Below are 18,757 nucleotides of genomic sequence, written 5' to 3'. Positions count from 1 at the left end.
CTATTAAATTTAGCTCCGAAAGTTTTGTTCCATGCCGCTGGGTGCTTTCATTACATAAGCTCAAAACCTTCCTTTTTAATGTGCCAATTCAGTTGAGAAGTGCTGCTGATTATATATTCTATTTGTGATCATCTTTGGAAGCTGATCATTGCCATATGCCAGAGATAAAAGAGAGAAAAAAGCTTTCTCGCTGGTTAAAAGTAAAATGTAAAAAGAACCTTTCTTTTTCTTCAAAGCTTACATCTTAGCAAGCTGAAGGCTAGTCCTGTCACATCAATTATGTGTAGAGATGTTATAAAGTTGCTTTAAAAGCTTATATGCTGAGCTCAAGTATCACATAGAATTCCACAGCCAGATCACCATTTGCAGTTGGTTAAATGCTTGTACAGACAGTATAATCTTACCTTACTTTAGCACTGTGGCTGGTTTGTGGAAGAGTAAATGTCAGTGGCCCAGCTATTGCACACTGCCATTTGAAAGTGTTATAAAACCATCTAAATCTATGGAGAGTCCTCACTTTCTCCCATCAGTAGAAGCCAGCCTGTTTAGCTCCCAAGTCTTATTTAAGTCTTGAAGAAGCTGTTCAGCTCAAATAAATAAACTCAAAATACTCAATATATCAGGCAGCATCTGTGGACTGAATAATAATTAAGAAGCAGGGAATCTTCTGTTTGATCTTCTGAGGCATTTTAAAACAAAACGCTTGATCATCTCAAAGATTTTATTGAGGATCTTTGCATCCATCAATTTTAACAGCAGATGCAATCAAGTAATATAGAGCAGAGGATCCAACATTACCACCTTTATTTGGACAATAAATCTAATTCTTTATGGGGAAGACAAAACAAGGTGGATTGAATATGTGATGAGGAATTTAAGAATACGGGATTATGAAATGTCATGATTCTCCTGTCAGTTCAAAAAAGGCGGCATGGTGACTCAGTGGTTAGCACTGCAGCCTCACAGCGCCAGGCTCCCAGGTTCAATTCCAGCCTTGGGCGACTGTCTGTGTAGAGTTTGCATGGGTTTCCTCCGTATGCTCCCACAGTCCAAAGATGTGCAGGTCAGGTGAATTAGCCACGGTAAATTGCCCATAGTGTTAGGTGCATTAGTCAGAGGGGAAATGGGTCTTGGTGCGTTACTCTTCGGAGGGTTGGTTGGGCTGAAGGTCCTGTTTCCACACTGTAGGGAATCTAATCTGATCTCTAAAGTGAATACAAATAAAGATGAATCAGTAATTTCCCACTCCGGTGAGTGATATGGTATTAGCCAAAGCACAGTTACCCAGCTATTGTGTTGTCTCAGTGTATACTGATGTGCAAGTACAATTCTGTTTTCTTTAACAAACAAAAAACACAAATTGCTGGAGAAGCTCAGCAGATCTGGCAGAACCTGTGGAGAGAAAACAAAATTAATATTTTGAGTTCTGTGACCCTTCGTCAGGACATGCTTTCTTTATATTGTGACAGAAGACTTGTATAATTTTGATGGTATTAGAGAAAAACTTCCAGGTAAAGGGATGACTGGAAAATGGGAAGCCTTCAGAAATGAGATGACGAGAGTTCAGAGACAGTATATTCCTGTCAGGGTGAAAGGAAAGGCTGGTAGTTATAGGGAATGCTGAATGACTAAAGAAATTGAGGGTTTGGTTAAGAAAAAGAAGGAAGCATATATCAGGTATAGACAGGATAGATTGAGTGAATCCTTAGATGAGTACAAAGGCAGTAGGAGTGTACTTAAGAGAGAAATCAGAAGTGCAAAAAGGGGACATGAGATAGCTTTGGCAAATAAAGTTAAGGAGAATCCAAAGGGCTTTCACAAATACATTAAGGACAAAAGGGTAACTAAGGAGAGAATAGGGCCCCTCAAAGATCAACAAGACGGCCTTTGTGTAGAGGAGATGGGAAGATACTAAATTAGTATTTTGCATCAGTGTTTACTGTGGAAAAGGACATGGAAGATATGGGATGTAGGGAAATAGATGGTGACATCTTGAAAAATGTCCATATTACAGAGGAGGAAGTGCTGGATGTCTTGAAATGCATAGACCTCCATGACCTGATCAGGTGTACCCTAGAACTCTGTGGGAAGCTAGGGAAGTGATTGCTAGGCCTCTTGCTGAGATATTTGCATCATCAATAGTCATAGAGAAGGTACTGGAAGACTGGAGGTTGGTTAATGTGGTGCCACTGTTTAAGAAAGGTGGTAAGGACAAGCCAGGGAACTATAGACCAGGTGAGCCTGACATCGGTGGTGGGCAAGTTGTTGAGGGAATCCTGAGGGACAGGATGTACATGTATTTGGAAAGGCAAGGACTGATTAGGGATAGTCAGCATGGCTTTTTGCATGGGAAATTATGTCTCACAAACTTGATTAACTTGAATTTTTTGGAGAAGTAACAAAGAAGATTGATGAGGGCAGAGCTGTAGACATGATTTATATGGACTTTAGTAAAGCGTTCAACAAGGTTCCCCATGGGAGACTGATTAGCAAGGTTAGATCTCATGGAATACAGGGAGAGCTAGCCCTTTGGATGCAGAACTGGCTCAAAGGTAGAAGACAGAGGGTGGTGGTGGAGTGCCACAAGGATCGATGCTGATTTTCGTCATTATATAAATGATATGGATGTGAGCATAAGAGGTTAGTAAGTGTTAGTAACTGCAGTAACAAAAGCAGTCAAGGAGCGTATCCAATCAAAAACTAAGGAATACAGAGAGTCAAACACTTACTAACACATGTTAGTAAGTGTGCAGATGACAGCAAAATTAGTTTGGGTGGAAATAAGGAACAACAAAGGGAACAAGTCACAGGTGGGAGGTCACTGTAGGTCTCCAAAGAGCTGCATCACAGTAGGGCAAAGTATTAATCAGGAAATAATGGAGATGTGTAAGGGTTCTACAATTGTCAGGGGTGATTTTAATCTGCATATTGACTAGACTAATCAGCTCTGCATAGTAACATGGAAGATGAATTTGTGGAGTGCATTACGGATTGTATTGACCAGCACAATACACAAATTTATCTGGGAACAGGCTATGTTAGATCTAGTAATATTTAATAAGGTAGGATTACATAAGAGATCACACAGTTAAGGATCCTCTGGGGAATAGCAGTCACAACATAGAGTCATAGAATGAAAAGGCAATTACAGGAGCAATAAGGTAGTGTTGGGAAAATGGACAACATGGGAGTTCAGTATATGAGCAGTGACAGATATTTAAGCAGACATTTCATCATGCTCAGCTAAAAATTGTTTCCATTGAAAAGGATTTGATGAGAAGGATGCGCCAACTGCAGTGACAAAAGCAGTCAAGGAGAGTATCCAATCAAAAACTAAGGAATACAGAGTCAAACACTAGTGGTAGGCTAGAGGATTGAAGAATATTTTAAAAGCCAGTAGCAGGTAACTGAAAAGTTAATAAAAAATAGAAAAAAGTGAATGTAAAATTAAATTGGTAAGAAATATAAAAGCAGAAGTAAGTGCTTTTGCGGGTATATGAAAGGAACAAGAGTAGCTAAAGGGAGGTGTAGTACCTTTGCAGAATCTCTCTGGGTAATTGACAATGGAGAACTGGGAAATGTTAAATAATTTAAGTTAATATTTTGCATTGGTATTCACAGTGAAGGACATGACAAACATTCTCAAAGGTATCAGATAAGAAAGGTTTTGTAACAATCTGTATCACCAGGTACAAAATATTTGACAAAAGTGTAGTACTATAGGTAGACAGGTTGCTTCCAGGAGTTTTAAAGAAAGTGGCTGCAGAGATGATGGAGGCATTGACTGAAATATTCCAGAACTTGCTAGATTCTGGGAAGTTTCCCGTCAACTGGCAAACCACTTATTCAAGAAAAGAGAGAGAAAAATCAGGAAACCATAGGAAATTTAGCCTAGCATCTGTTATTGGGAAAAATACTGCAGTCCATTATTAAGGAAGAAATAGTAAAACATTTAGAAAAAGATTAATACTATTGAACAGTGTCAATGTGGTATGATAAAAGAGAAGTCATCTTTGACAAATTTTTTAGAGTTCTTTGAGGATACAACAAGTAGAGTTGGTAAATGGGTAATTGGTAGATGTAGTATATTAGGATTTCTGGACGACATTCACTAAGATTGCACATAAAAAGTTATTGCACAAGATAGGAGTTCACAATAGTGGAGATGATGTATTAGTAGGCAGAGAGGATATGTTTATACACAGAAGACAGAGTCAGGAATGAGTCTTTTTAAGGTTGGAAAGGCAAAACTAGTGGAGTGCCATATGGATCATTCCTAAGGCCTCAATTATTTACTGATTTGGTGAAGGACAGGGAATGAAATGTATAGAAATTTGCTGATAAGGATAAAATAGTTGTGAGGACATGTTCTGATGAGGACATAAGAAATATACAAGGGAACAGAGATAGGTTAAGCTAATGAGCAACACATTTTAGGAAGAAGAATCCAAAGTCAGACTATTATTTAAATGGGGACAGACACGAAAAATACAGCACAAAGGGACCTGGGTGTCTTGTGCATGGAATACAAAACGTTAACATGTGGGTGCAACAAATCATTAAGGCGGCAAATGGAATAATGGCTGGAATTGACCTTAATTGCTAGAGGGTTGGAGTTTAAAAATAAGGAAGTCTCTTTTACAACTGTACAAGGTATTGGTGAGGTTGCACCTGGAATCCTGTAAATAGTTTTGGTCTCCATATTGTTGAAAGGATATATGCATTGGCATTGGAGGCAGTTCAAAAGAGATTCACTTGGCTGATTGCTGAGAAAAGGAGGTAGAATTATCAAGAACAGTTAAACAGGTTAGGAGTTTATTTGAGTTTAGAAGTATGAGGGATGATCCTATTGAAATATACAAGATTCTGAGGTGGCTTGAGAGGGTAGATGTTGAGAAGATGTTTCCACTAGCAGGGGAATCATGATATTCTGTAATCTGGACTTAAAAACTGAGATGCAAAGAAATGTCTAGAATTCCCTATTCCAGAGGGTTTTGGAATCTAGGTTACTGAAGTATTTAAGATGTGAAGGTGCCAGTGTTGGACTCGGGTGGGCAAAATCAAAAAACACACGACACCGGGTTATAGTCCAACAGGTTTATTTGAAACTGCAAACTTTCAGAGCCCCACTCCTTCCTCAGGTAGCTAGTAAGAGAGAATAATATTGGACATATAATTTAAAACCAAAAGATCAAAGAGTCATACAACTTATGCAAATATATTGAATAAACCGAGATGGCTATTAAGTCTTTAATCAGTTAGAGTGGAGGTGCAGGTTTCGATTGATTAATATGTAAATCCCAAAAGAGGTAGATGGATTTTTTGGAATATCAGGGAGTTGAGGGCTACAATGAGCTGGCACAAAGTTGGAGTTGAGGTCTGGGGCAGATCAGCTATGATCTGACAGAATGTGGACCAGACTAGGCATCTGAATGGCCTACTCCTGCTTATGTTTGCTACATTCTTGGAATCCATCAAAACCAGTTTTACTCACGCACTTAATTGGACAGTGGCAACCACTTCCTGGGACCAAGGGCCATGGGAGTGGAAGACTCAGCGGCCAAGATGGTAGCAGTTCTATTGAATGACAATGTCATCAGAGAAATAGTGGCTTCTGCCAACCAGACTTCCAACTGACACCAAGGATCCCAGGCAAGGTGCAGGGAGGAGGATTTGAGGGGAAGGACGTTAGAGCGCAGGCCTTCCAATCAGGTGGAGGCAGGAAGGTGGACTGCATTTGAATGCACAACCCTCCCGTCTGATTAAGAGATTCTCTGTCACCAAACCTGGAGTGGAAGGGTAATACGTTCTACCCATTATTTAAGTTCCCAGACATTTTGAGTTCACTCAAAATGCTGATCTTAGGATTTCATACCCTCCATTTATCGCTGTGAAAATTATTTATGCTGTTAGTCGTAATCAAAGCTAAGTGAACTCAAATTAAACAAATTAGAACATATAGGGGCATAGAGTTATAGAGATGTACAGCACAGAAACAGACCCTTCGGTCCAATTTGTCCATGCCGACTAGATATCCCAACCCAATCTAGTCCCACCTGCCAGCACCCGGCCCATATCCTTCCAAACCCTTCCTGTTCATATAACCACCCAGATGGCTTTTACAATTGTAATCGTACCAGCTTCCACCAAATCCTCTGGCAGCTCATTTCATACACGTACCACCCTCTGCGTGAAAATGTTGCCCCGTAGGTCTCTTTTATATCTTTCTCCTCTCACCCTAAACCTATGCCCTCCAGTTCTGGACTCCCCGATCCCAGGGAAAAGATTTTGTCTATTTACCCTATCCATGCCCCTCAAAAGTTTGTAAACCTCTATAAGGTCACCCCTCAGCCTACGATGCTGCAGGGAAAGCAGCCCCAGCCTGTTCAGCCTCTCCCTATAGTTCAAATCCTCCAACCCTGGCAACATCCTTGTAAATCTTTTCTGAACCCTTTCAAGTTTCACAGCATCTTTCCGATAGGAAGGAGACCAGAATTGCACGCAATATTCCAACAGTGGCCGAACCAATATCCTGTACAACTGCAACATGACCTCCCAACTCCTGTACTCAATACTCTGAGCAATAAAGGAAAGCATACTAAATGACTTCTTTACTATCCTATCTACCTGCGACTCAACTTTCAAGGAGCTATGAACATGCACTCCAAGGTCTCTTTGTTCAGCAACACTCCCTAGGACCTTACCATTAAGTGTGTAAGTCCTGCTAAGAATTGCTTTCCCAAAATGCAGCATCTCACATTTATCTGAATTAAATTCCATCTGCCACTTCTCAGCCCATTGGCCCATATGGTCAAGCTCCTGATGTAATCTGAGGTAACCTTCTTCGCTGTCCACTACATCTCCAATTTTGGTGTCATCTGCAAACTTACCAACTGTACCTCTTATGCTCGCATCCAAATCAATTTATGTAAATGACAAAAAGTAGAGGACCCAGCACCGATCCTTGTGGCATTCCACTGGTCACAGGCCTCCAGTCTGAAAAACAACCCTCCACCACCACCCTCTGTCTTCTACCTTTGAGCCAGTTTTGTATCCAAATGGCTCGTTCTCCCTGTATTCCATGAGATCTGACCTTGCTAATCAGTCTCTCTTGGGTGACCTTGTCGAACACCTTACTGAAGTCCATATGGATCACATCTATCGCTCTGCCCTCATCAATCTTCTTTGTTACTTCCTCAAAAAACTCAATCAAATTTGTGAGACATGACTTCCCATGCACAAAACCATGTTGAATATTTCTAATCAGTCCTTGCCTTTCCAAATACATGTACATCCTGTTCCTCAGGATTCCCTCCAATAACTTACCCACCACTGACGTCAGGCTCACCGGTCTATAGTTCCCTGGCTTGTCCTTACCACCTTTCTTAAACAGTGGCACCATGTTAGTCAACCTCCAATCTTCCGGCACCTCACCTGTGACTATCGATGATGCAAATACAAGAGGCCCAGCAATCACGTCCCACAGAGTTCTCGGTTACACCTGATCAGGTCCTGGGGATTTATCCACTGTTGTGCATTTCAAGACATCCAGCACTTCCTCCTCTGTAATCTGGACATTTTTTCAAGATGTTACCATCTATTTCCCTACAGTCTATGTCTTCCATATCCTTGTCCACAGTAAATACTGATGCAAAATACTTATTTAGTACCTCCCCCATTTTCTGCAGTTTCACACAAAGGCCGCCTTGCTGATCTTTGAGGGGCCCTATTCTCTCCCTAGTTACCCTTTTGTCTTTAATGTATTTGTAAAAACTCTTTGGATTCTCCGTAATTCTGTTTGCCCAAGTTATCTCATGTCTCATTTTTGCCCTCCTGATTTCCCTCTTAAGTATACTCCTACTTCCTTTATACTCTTCTAAGGATTCACTCGATCTATCCTGTCTATACCTTACATATGCTTCCTTCTTTTCTTAACCAAACCCTCAATTTCTTTAGTCATCCAGCGTTCCCTATACCTACCAGCCTTTCCTTTCATCCTGACAGGAATATACTTTCTATGGATTCTTGTTATCTCATTTCTGAAGGCTTCCCATTTCCCAGCCGTCCCTTTACCTGCGAACATCTGCCCCCAATCAGCTTTCAAAAGTTCTTGCCTAATACTGTCAAAAATGGCCTTTCTCCAGTTTAGAACTTCAACTTTTAGATCTGGTCTATCCTTTTTGGTCGCAGACCCCAAAATGCTCCCCCATGACACCTCAGTCACCTGCCCTGCCTTATTTCCCAAGAGTAGATCAAGGTTTGCATCTTCGCTAGTAGGTACATCCACATACTGAATCAGAAAATTGTCTTGTACAAACTTAACAAATTCCTCTCCATCTAAACCCTTAACACTATGGCAGTCCCAGTCTATGTTTGGAACGTTAAAATCTCCTACCATAACCACCCTATTATTCTTACAGATAGCTGAGATCTCCTTACAAGTTTGTTTCTCAATTTCCCTCTGACTATTAGGGGGTCTATAATACAATCCCAATAAGGAGATCATCCCTTTCTTATTTCTCAGTTCCACCCAAATAACTTCCCTGAATATATTTCCGGGAATATCCTCCCTCAGCACAACTGTAATGCTATCCCTTATCAAAAATGTCACCCCCCTTCCTCTCTTGCCTCCCTTTCTATCCTTCCTGTAGCATTTGTATCCTGGAACATTAAGCTGCCAGTCCTGCCCATCCCTGAGCCATGTTTCTGTAATTGCTATGATATCCTAGTCCCATGTTCCTAACCATGCCCTGAGTTCATCTGCCTTCCCTGTTAGTCCCCTTGCATTGAAATAAATGCAGTTTAATTTATTAGTCCTACCTTGTCCCTGCCTGCCCTGACTGTTTGACTCGCTTCTGTTCTCAACTGTACCAGTCTCAGCTTGATCTCTTTCCTCACTATTTCCCTGGGTCCCACCCCCCATCTTACTAGTTTAAATCCTCCCGAGCAGCTCTCGCAACTTTCCCTGCCAGTATATTAGTCCCCTTCCAATTTAGATGCAATCTGCCCTTCTTGTACTAGGTCATTACTACCCCAAAAGAGATTCCAATGATCCAAAAATGTGAATCCTTCTCCCATACACCAGCTCCTCAGCCATGCATTCATCTGCTCCATCCTCCTATTCCTGCCCTCACTAGCTCATTGCACTGGGAGTAATCCAGATATTACTACCCTTGAGGACCTCCTTTTTAAATTTCTGCCTAACTCCCTGTAATCTCCCTTCAGAATCTCAACCATTTCCCTTCCTTTGTCGTTGGTTCCAATGTGGACAATGACCTCATGCTGACATCTCACCCCGTGAGAACATTCTGCACCTTCTCGGAGACATCCTTGATCCTGGCACCAGGGAAGCAACATACCATTCTGCTTTTTCTCTGCTGGCCGCAGAAATGTCTGTCTGTACCTCTGACTACAGAATACCCTAACACAATTGATCTCTTGGAACCCGACGTACCCCACGTTGCATTAGAGCCAGTCTCAATACTAGAAACTTGGCTGTTCGTGCTACGTTCCCCTGAGAATCCATCACCCTCTACATTTTCTAAAACAGCATACGTGTTTGAAATGGGTATATCCACAAAGGACTCCTGCACTTGCTGGCTACCTCTCTTTCCTTTCCTGGAGTTAACTCATTCATGTGACTGTATCTGAGACTTCCCCCAATTCCTATAACTGCCATCCATCACATACTGTTGCTGTTGCAAATTCCTCATTGCTACTAACTGTCTCTACAACCGATCTATTTGATCTGATAAGATTCACAGACAGCAGCATTTATGGCAGATATAATCTGCAATAACCCTTAAATTTTCTTTAAACTCCCACACCTGACAAGAATACATATCACTCTATTAAAGACCATTTTTCCTCCTTCACAATCTTCAGACCTAGAAATTAACACCGTCTTATTCCTCTATAAATACTGCCCAGGTTAAATTAATATTTATGGCTTATATTTTAAGCTTAATCAAGAGACACATCTCCAAACACATATAATCAAGAAAGAACCCACTCTACTCACTATAGCAGATTCTCTGTAGGTCACACTTAAAACAACAATTAACGTATCTGATTCTGAACTGTGAACTTTGCCCAACAGTTCCTCCAAGATTAGTTGTGAATTTCACTGTTTGTTAATTTTCCCATATGCATTTCAATGTCCTGTGATACATGAATTCAAACAGCAAAGGCAGTAATTGTGCAGGTTTTCTCTCTCTCTCTCCTGCAATGACCTCACCATGTGTTTCCTTTGTCTGTTCTTCTCCCTTTTAAAACTGCTGTTGTTTTGACTTTTTGTTCCCAAAGTTCCAAAACAATGCAACAGCAGTTGCTGCTCCTGGAATTCAAGGAAATCACCTCCAGCACCTAAAATACCTCAAAAAAGGAGCAGCTGTTACAGCCAGAAATTTTTCTCATCCTCCATCTTGGATTACCCAGAATCCTCTCATCATGAGTTTTTTAGAAATCATTCACAGGATGAGGGCATTGCTGGGCCAGTTAACTGTCAATTACTTTGCTGTGTGTCTGGAGTCATATGTAGGCCAGACCAGGCAAGGATGGCAGTTTCCTTCCATAAAGACCATTACGGAACCAGATGGGTTTTTCCTGACAATCCAAATAATTGTCATCATTAGACTCTTAATTCCTGATATGTATTAAATTCAAATCTAACCATCTGCCATGGCAGGGTTCAAATCTGTGTCCCCAGAATATTACCCATGTCTCTGGATTAACAATCCAGTGATAATACCAAGAGGCCACTGCCTCCCCCTCTTGCACCTCTATCACTCCTCTCACCACCACACTGATACCTACCTTTATTATCAACACCACGTCCTTTTTCTCTCCTTTTCCATTCTACCTATTTTCCAGAACAGTGAACACCCAATCGTGATCACCATGCAAATATGCCTCTGTAATAGCAATCAAATCATAATTATTTATTTCTATTTGTGCTGTCAACTCATCTATCTTGTAACAAGTACAGTGCACATTCAGATAAAGAGCCTTTAAATAATCTCTTAAAGAGGTGGTGCAGGGTTCTAGTCAGTCATTCAGCCAATGGATGAATGCCCTTTTGCCTCCATGAAATACCACCCACTAGTAAGCACTGACCTCAGTTTGACAGCATCTGAATTTCAAATCATGTTACTTCACTGGTTTAAAGGAACAGTGTCCACGTTTTGTCAAACTACCTTTCAATATCAAAATGAACATTTTATGGTCCCTGAGGATTTGGGTTGATCCAGAGATTGGTGACTACATTATAGTAGTATAATTGAAATTAGTCTGAAACAGAGCAGAACATTAACAGTAGATTAGCCAGGATTTCCTCCAGTTTAATGAAGGTAAACCAAAGCCATTCTTTGCCTCTAATTTGAATTTCACCAGCTGTCCCCTTGGGCTTAGATGGATTTAGTCACATATTAACATCATTAAGGACACTAGTTTCTGTAATCAGAAACAATAATTTATTATAGTACTAAGAAGCCTTTGCAGTTGTTGCTAATATTCAAAGCCACTGACATTTCCCAACACAATATATACACAGCTGTTTCTACAGATCCTGTATTTTGTATGCAACAAAGGAAATTGAATGTGCATTTAAATTAAAGATGTCTCACAAACATATTTGAACATGTGGAAGTTGCTTACATTGTCTTTTAGAGTGGATCTTCTGAACTGCTTTTGTCAATTTGCATCGTTCATCACTCAATCATGAGTACTTACCCTGAATTAGACAGTTGTGTGTGGCTTTCAAATGATGGATGCATAACTTAGGGTAAATTACGAATTGGGATCTAAATTCCCGGAACTGAACTAAAGCATTATGACAAAGGTTCTGAGTTTAGCAGTGCCAGTTACTTGCTTTTATATAATATGTTTACTGAGCATATTGCTGATGTAGCAGAGAGAAGTGTGTCTTTCTGCTGACCTTAATTATACAAAATGTAAACATCTATTTTTCTGCCTCTTATTGGCAAAAATGATATATCCCCTTTAGCAGACCTCCGGTTCTCATATTACATTGAACAATAAAACCAGCTTAAAGTGCAATATTTTTTATATTTTGCAATTGGTGAGTCAAAACGCTTTCTATCTTCATGTTTTGCTGGATGTTTAAACATGGTTTATTTCTGTTTCCTCCCATGGTTTCGCAGAAGGCCAGTGTCACCAGATGTTGGCTGCTGTTCGGATAACTGAAGCTTTTGTAGAAATTGTTGACTCTCATTTGACATCCAATAAGTTTTGGGTTGGATACAGGGCCAATTTGCTTTAGTGTGGTCAAACATGGTGTTGTTCTCCTGAAGAAACAGCAACTTCAAGCATTGAAACACCACACTAATTTGTCGAATTGCATCATCAAATTTGAAAGTCAAGTATGCAGATTGGTACAATACTTTTCATGCATCCTTTTTGATAACAGGATTCATAATTTCTGAATTAAGGGTCTCTTCAGCTAACGCATCATGACTTTGGGGCATCTGTTGGATAGTAGCCAAATCCTTATCAATTTGCTTCGCCTTTCGCTCTCTTGCATTCGTCAATAAAACATCCTCATCACTGCTATTTTGTCACCCACTGACAATCGATACTGAGTTGATGCAAAGAACAGAATTGTTATATGACAAAGGTGCTGTAATAGAAAGAGAGGGCAGATTATGTTGGAGTCGCAAGGGGAGTAATAGTTATTGTCGACTTCCAACAACTCCCATATCCTCCTGTTGTGCAGGAAATGATGAAGAAGGGGACATGAAATAAACATGAATGTGTAGCACAAAAAGCTTGCAGTTTCTTCGAAGTTTTATCCTTTAACAATGGATTCCTATTTCCTTGCAATCAGTATTGGTTCATGGATTTGGTCATTGCTGATTTCCACTTCTGCGCGCCTCCGCTGAAATTTGACAGATTGGTTCTTGAAGTCTATCAGCTCTTGTTCATATTCTCATCATGTATATATGCATTTCTGGATCTTTTCTCATTCTCTCTGATTTGTTGCTTATTTCCCATTTTTATGATGAAATAATCTATAAGCATTTGTTAAAACCAGATTCCAGCTGAGGTTCACCAATTCATTACGATCCCAGACAGGATACCCCAAACTATTAAGGTCCCCAATGAGGAGGGATAACCTCCTTTACTCACTTGCTCTTACTTGGTTACAACAAGTTAATCTTAAAACAATCCCTGCACTTGTGGTTACTTCTACCCAAACCAAATAAATTTATGTTTTAAATAGAGGCAAAATAACTCAGTTTGCTTGAATTAATAGAGAGAGTATATTAATTACTAAATATAAAAAGAATTATAATGCAATACACAAGGTTAAGAATGAGCTGAAACAAAAAAGAAAAAAAATATAATTGTTCATGAAACATGGATAATTGAATGTTACAATTCCATTGCAGTCATGGTGACCAGTAGCATTGACTTTGAAGTTCTTGGATTTGAAGACTATTTGAAGTTCCTTTGTCCTGGTTCCCTCATAGAATCATAGAATCCCTACAGTGTGGAAACAGGCCTTCAGCATAATAGATCCGCACCAACCCCCTGAAGAGTAACCAACCCAGACCCATTCCCCTACCCTATTACTCTGTATTTATCCCTGATTAATGCACCTCACTAAACACATCCCTGAACACTATGGACAATTTAGTATGGCTAATTCACCTCACCTGCACATCTTTCCATTGTGGGAGGAAACCAGAATACCCAAAAGAAACCCATTCAGACAAGGGGAGAATGAGCAAACTCCATACAAATAGTCGCCTGAGGCTGGAATCGAATCTGTGTCCGTGGCGCTGTGAGGCAGCAGTGCTAACCACTGCTAGTCCACTTGAACATTCAGTCCCACTAGCTACCTCCAGTAGAATTGAAACTGTTTTTTTAATGCCTGACCTTCTGTTTTCTTCAAAGGAAAATGCAGTGTATCTGTAGTTTGGGGCATAATACACGAGGGCTTGGCTTGCAATTGAGCATTGGTTTTCAGCGTCTTATTGTTTTCTAATCATAAGAGATTACAGTCCACTCTGAAGTTTCTTTGAGATCTTTAAGTCTTTTGACATCTTATCCACTCCACACACAACTTTTCTTTTGCCCAGAACAGTCCACTTTTAAGTAAAAAAAATGTATTTTGGTATTAAAAGTTAAAACATTTACAAATATTTTGGGGTTCTGATTCATTGTCATAAATTATTACAATATTTTGATTGTCTGTTATGTAAAAAAATTAAAACTGAACAAAGTGAAATGGCCTCTATCATTGCACAGTAGACCTTAGTCGTTCTATTCTCATGTTGCCCACATAATTTTATGTAATTTTTCCCATTACTTTAGGTTCCATCATCTTTCAGTCATCTGACTTCTTTTTATAAGTGCAATGAATAATTGAAATGTATTTTTAAAATATGTGCTTCTAAGCATAATTTTTAAACTTGCATGAGTTTCGGTGCTTCAATTTCAAGTCAATTAATGTTCTCATATTATTTCCAGTGCTTTCTACAAAGAGCACAGAAATATTGAACAGGGAAAGATTGGCTTTTTCATGAGGTGGTACCATTCAGTTTTATTGCAAGATAATGAAACAGCAATAACGTAATCGCCGAACAAATTTAAAAGCAAGTCAAAAGTGGCAATCCAAGTAGATTTGGGAGTGAATTTAAAAACAAGATTGTGAGAAATTCCTCCTTAATACCCAATGACAAAGAAAATGTAGCTCCAGTAGATAGCTGTAGCCATCATCACCCATCATCACAGCTACTTTTCTTTAAAACCAAATTTCTTTTACCTCCAGCATGCTCAATTTGAAAGTTTTAAGCTAATCACCCACTGCATGAACCAGCAACCTCCTACAAAAGTAATGACTCACTAAACAAAGAACAACCTCCTGTCAGAAATATTTGATGGGATTCTTCCATCTTATCAGATGATTGTTCACAATTTTGATGATGCACTTTACGTTGAATATCATGGTGTGTCTTCAAAGCTCCAATCTGCCATAGTTTCTTCAGAGGAAGCTGACTGTATGCCTTACATCCTTGTAAATGTATCTCTCTGTTCTCCTTAACCTACTCAGTTCAAATACTCTGTTTATATGTGTGCAATTGAGCCCTTTCATCACTCTCAATTATGGCTGTTTGAAGTTTACACGCTGCATAGTATTAAGACTATACTCATTAACCTATTGTGACCGTAAGGATTTTAAAGTAGGCATTCACATTGTAGTTCTCCAGCGAACTTTCCAGGATCTTAAAACACTTGACTTTCATTGAGGTCAGCAAATTACTTATACAATTGCAAGCTTTGATTGCTAATAACTCAGCTATTTTACATGCTCAACATTACCCTCGATGGCCAAGGAAAAGTGAACCCTGTGCAATCGAACTTTTTAACTACATAATTATCAAAAGAAAATTATGATTTAAAATTATAGGCTGCATTGTGGAAAACTAGAAAGGTCTGGCAGAGACTTGAAGGTTGTAATTTAGTCTTCAGGTTTTGTTTCATGTTACAAGATATTTGGATCTCTCCAATGAAATATGATTTTTTTGAAATATTCAGTTGCATTACTCTCTTAGCACTGGCAGATATCCAGTGTCCTCCACTTCTGTAATAGAAAAATTAATTTGTTGTCTGTTTTAATGGATTAGCCTAAAGCAATTTGAAAGAATGGAGATGACCAACTACGGAAGTGAATATTGCACAGATATATCAAGCATGAATGTTGAAACTTGCTGGTTCCTGAAGTTGTGGAATCTGTCTTTTTTTCCTATTACAAATTTTCCAGCAACTCAGAAACAACTGAACATGTGTTGTCTTCTGAATGTTATGAATTGTAAGTTCAATTTCTGGTCATGGATTTTCACGAGGACCTAATAAAACATTTGTAAACTTGATAGTTTCTTTAGGTAGTTATAATTGAATGGAGCTGCTTCTTTAATCAATTTGACACCTATCTATTCACAAAGGGAAGAAGGAAAGTTGAATGCTGGTGCCTTTGTCAGATCTCTCTTCACGCTGTCATGGCAACCAACCAAAGAGATCATTGTCAATTGAGTTGCTAATCCAGACAGGACTTGTTAACACTATTGGCCTGATGCTAATATTTTTTATCTGATTGGTACAGGATTGACTGATCAAAATAATCGGCGAAAGTGAGGACTGCAGATGCTGGAAACCAGAGTTTAGATTAGAGTGGTGCTTGAAAAACACAGGTCAGGCAGCATCCGAGGAGCAGGAAAATTGATGCTTTGGCAAAAAGCCCTTCATCAGGAATGGAGGCAGAGAGTCTCCAGGGTGGAGAGATAAATGGGGGGTGGGGCTGGGGAGAAGGTTGCAAAGAGTACAATAGGTGAATGGGGGTGGGGATGGAGGTGATAGGTCAAAGGGGAGGGTGGACCGGATAGGTGGGAAGGGAGATTGGCAGGCAGGACAGGTCATGAGGACAGTGCTGAGCTGGAACAAGACAATAGTGCAAATGCTGTCTTCCTGATTCCTACCTCTGTTCTTGAACTTGTTGATTTTGATGAGAGCAGGAAGGGAGGAGCAGGAAAGTGAAGTCACCTGCACCATTAATTGGTTGTATTAATTGAGCACTTGCTCAGAACTCACTTTCAAAGCTCCCGATATTTTGGTGGGAGTGGGTGGCTGGTAGAAGCTTACAGCAACTTCAGGCTTTTGGGACCAAGATCAGGATTGTTACATTGTCACATGCATCCATCTGAACCATCTGGGTTGTCTTAGATTGATTTCCTGCAACCAATCTTTGATGCCAGTATTAGTCAAAGCTACTGATACCATTTGTGGCCAGATACCTAACATTTTCTTAGGAAAAATATGATCTCAATCATGATCAACAGTAAGTAGGTTTATTATATATTAATAGCTAGTGACATTGCACCTGAGATGCTTAAATGCCTCTAGTGAGGCATCAGGCTCTACCCAACACTAGGTTCACATTAATAGTACGAGACCATTCTCAAACAGAGTTGGTAGTAAGCTCAGAACTCTAGCAAGTCTGGTTAGCTCCTCCTATAAACCATCCTTTATATTCTGTGTATAACCTGTCTCATGATGTCAGTTAATCCTTTCAGGTACTAATTGCCTTATATAACATCTCATCTGAAAGGTCTGTTGTTTGGTTAATAAATCCTTTACATAATTGCTTCAAATTAGTGAAGCAAGTTCAGCATTAATTTATCCGTGCTCACCACGTGTACCCCCATGCCACCCAACTCTCTGACTTTATAACTTCAGTCAAAAAAGACATGACTACGCATTCCATTCAAGTATGTCATGAACTGAGATAATCTGTACTTCTCTCATTCGAGGATGGATGATTTGGCTTTTGATCTCATGTTGGATTTGATTGCCATTGATCTGACTATTGGCATCCATCATTGGTTCATCCCATTGTTGTAGTGATGGGTTATGACTCTTTATTGAGACTAGTATCTACAATTCCAGTGCACTATTACTTTTGTTGTGTTAGTTAGATACAGTTGCTAATTTGGTATCTGCTGCACAACTACAACATTCCGGTTGAGATCCTTGATTTACTCCACTTGCCCTTGTTCCAGACACAGCAAGGTTGTAATGCAAAACCATCTATTGTAGTTGGTTGTTTGTTGATAAAAGTTCAGGCAATCATTTTTTAAAAGGCGTCATCTGATCAAGCTGTGAAGAAAAGAGTTTGCCATTTAGACTCCATGTTTAGCTTTTCCATTTGACTGAGGATATCTTGGTGAACTGGTGATGTGCTGGAGCCCTGAAATGGTCACAGAGTTCATTGTCAAATTGTAGGCCATTATCAGGTATAATCACATCCAGGATTCCTGTGAGTGGCTAACATTTCATGTAAGACTTTGATGACTGCAGCAGCAATATTGGAATATAATATCTTTACTTAGATTCATCAAGAAAGATGGACAACCTCAATTAGATAAGTGGATCAGTGGTGCTGGAAGAGCACAGCAGTTCAGGCAGCATCCAATGAGCAGCGAAATCGATGTTTCGGGCAAAAGCCCTTCCTGATGAAGGGCTTTTGCCCGAAACGTCGGTTTAGCTGCCGTTGGATGCTGCCTGAACTGCTGTGCTCTTCCAGCACCACTGATCCAGAGTCTGGTTTCCAGCATCTGCAGTCATTGTTTTTACCTCAATTAGATAAGTGTCAATTACAACTAAAAACAGATCAGTGCCTGTATTCCCATGGTTTGCTGAGAAGTAGGAAACAATGGTTCCTTTCTTTTGGGGCTATGTATGGCAAATTTCTGAAATCAGTTATCAGATTGTCTATTTGCTTGGCGATTTCTGGCCATCTGACTGCAGCTCGACCTGTAGCTCTATGTTTAGCAATGTGTCCTTGGTTTATCAATTATATCGGTTCTTAGTGAGGGTGGGAGAATGAGTCAGTCAATCAATACCAATAAGCCATCAACAATAGCAAAATGTTATATATTGGATTTCATAATTAAGCACCAGATTTTTTTCTGGCGTGCCTGTATCAATGTATAGAGAAAGACATTCAGGATCCTCTTGCCTTTGTTCCTATCTCTGATAAGATTAAGTTTTGCTTCAGATAATGGATCCACTATTCTTGTTGTGCATGTTTATGAATTGTGTTAGTCCCCAAATTCTCTATTCACTGGCAGAAGGATGTCAACAGTTGCTCTGAACAGATCATTTGCTCATATCTATAAATTTCCTTGTAGATACTTGGTCTCGTACACAAATTTCACAAGACAAAGGGAATCTTCCT

At 39.8% G+C, this 18,757-nt stretch overlaps 1 long non-coding RNA gene across 1 annotated transcript in view; it reads right to left on the bottom strand.

Annotated features, from left to right (window-relative positions):
- Positions 1–713: 713 nt before the first annotated feature.
- Positions 714–18,757, bottom strand: part of LOC122554765 (uncharacterized) — a 35,298-nt gene continuing 17,254 nt past the window's right edge. Inside the window, exons 2-3 of the long non-coding RNA XR_006313070.2 lie at positions 10,816–10,913; positions 714–1,205 (exon numbers count right to left, since the gene is read on the bottom strand). This is a non-coding gene — a long non-coding RNA (uncharacterized LOC122554765). The remainder of the gene's footprint in view (positions 1,206–10,815; positions 10,914–18,757) is intronic.

The sequence above is a fragment of the Chiloscyllium plagiosum genome, unplaced genomic scaffold (genome assembly GCF_037043375.1).
Source record: "Chiloscyllium plagiosum isolate Xiang-an unplaced genomic scaffold, Cpla_swu_hap1 HiC_scaffold_9, whole genome shotgun sequence".
Classification (NCBI taxonomy): Eukaryota; Metazoa; Chordata; class Chondrichthyes; order Orectolobiformes; family Hemiscylliidae; genus Chiloscyllium; species Chiloscyllium plagiosum.
Note: the sequence above shows the minus strand (reverse complement) of the source record. Positions and strands in the feature narration are given on the sequence as shown.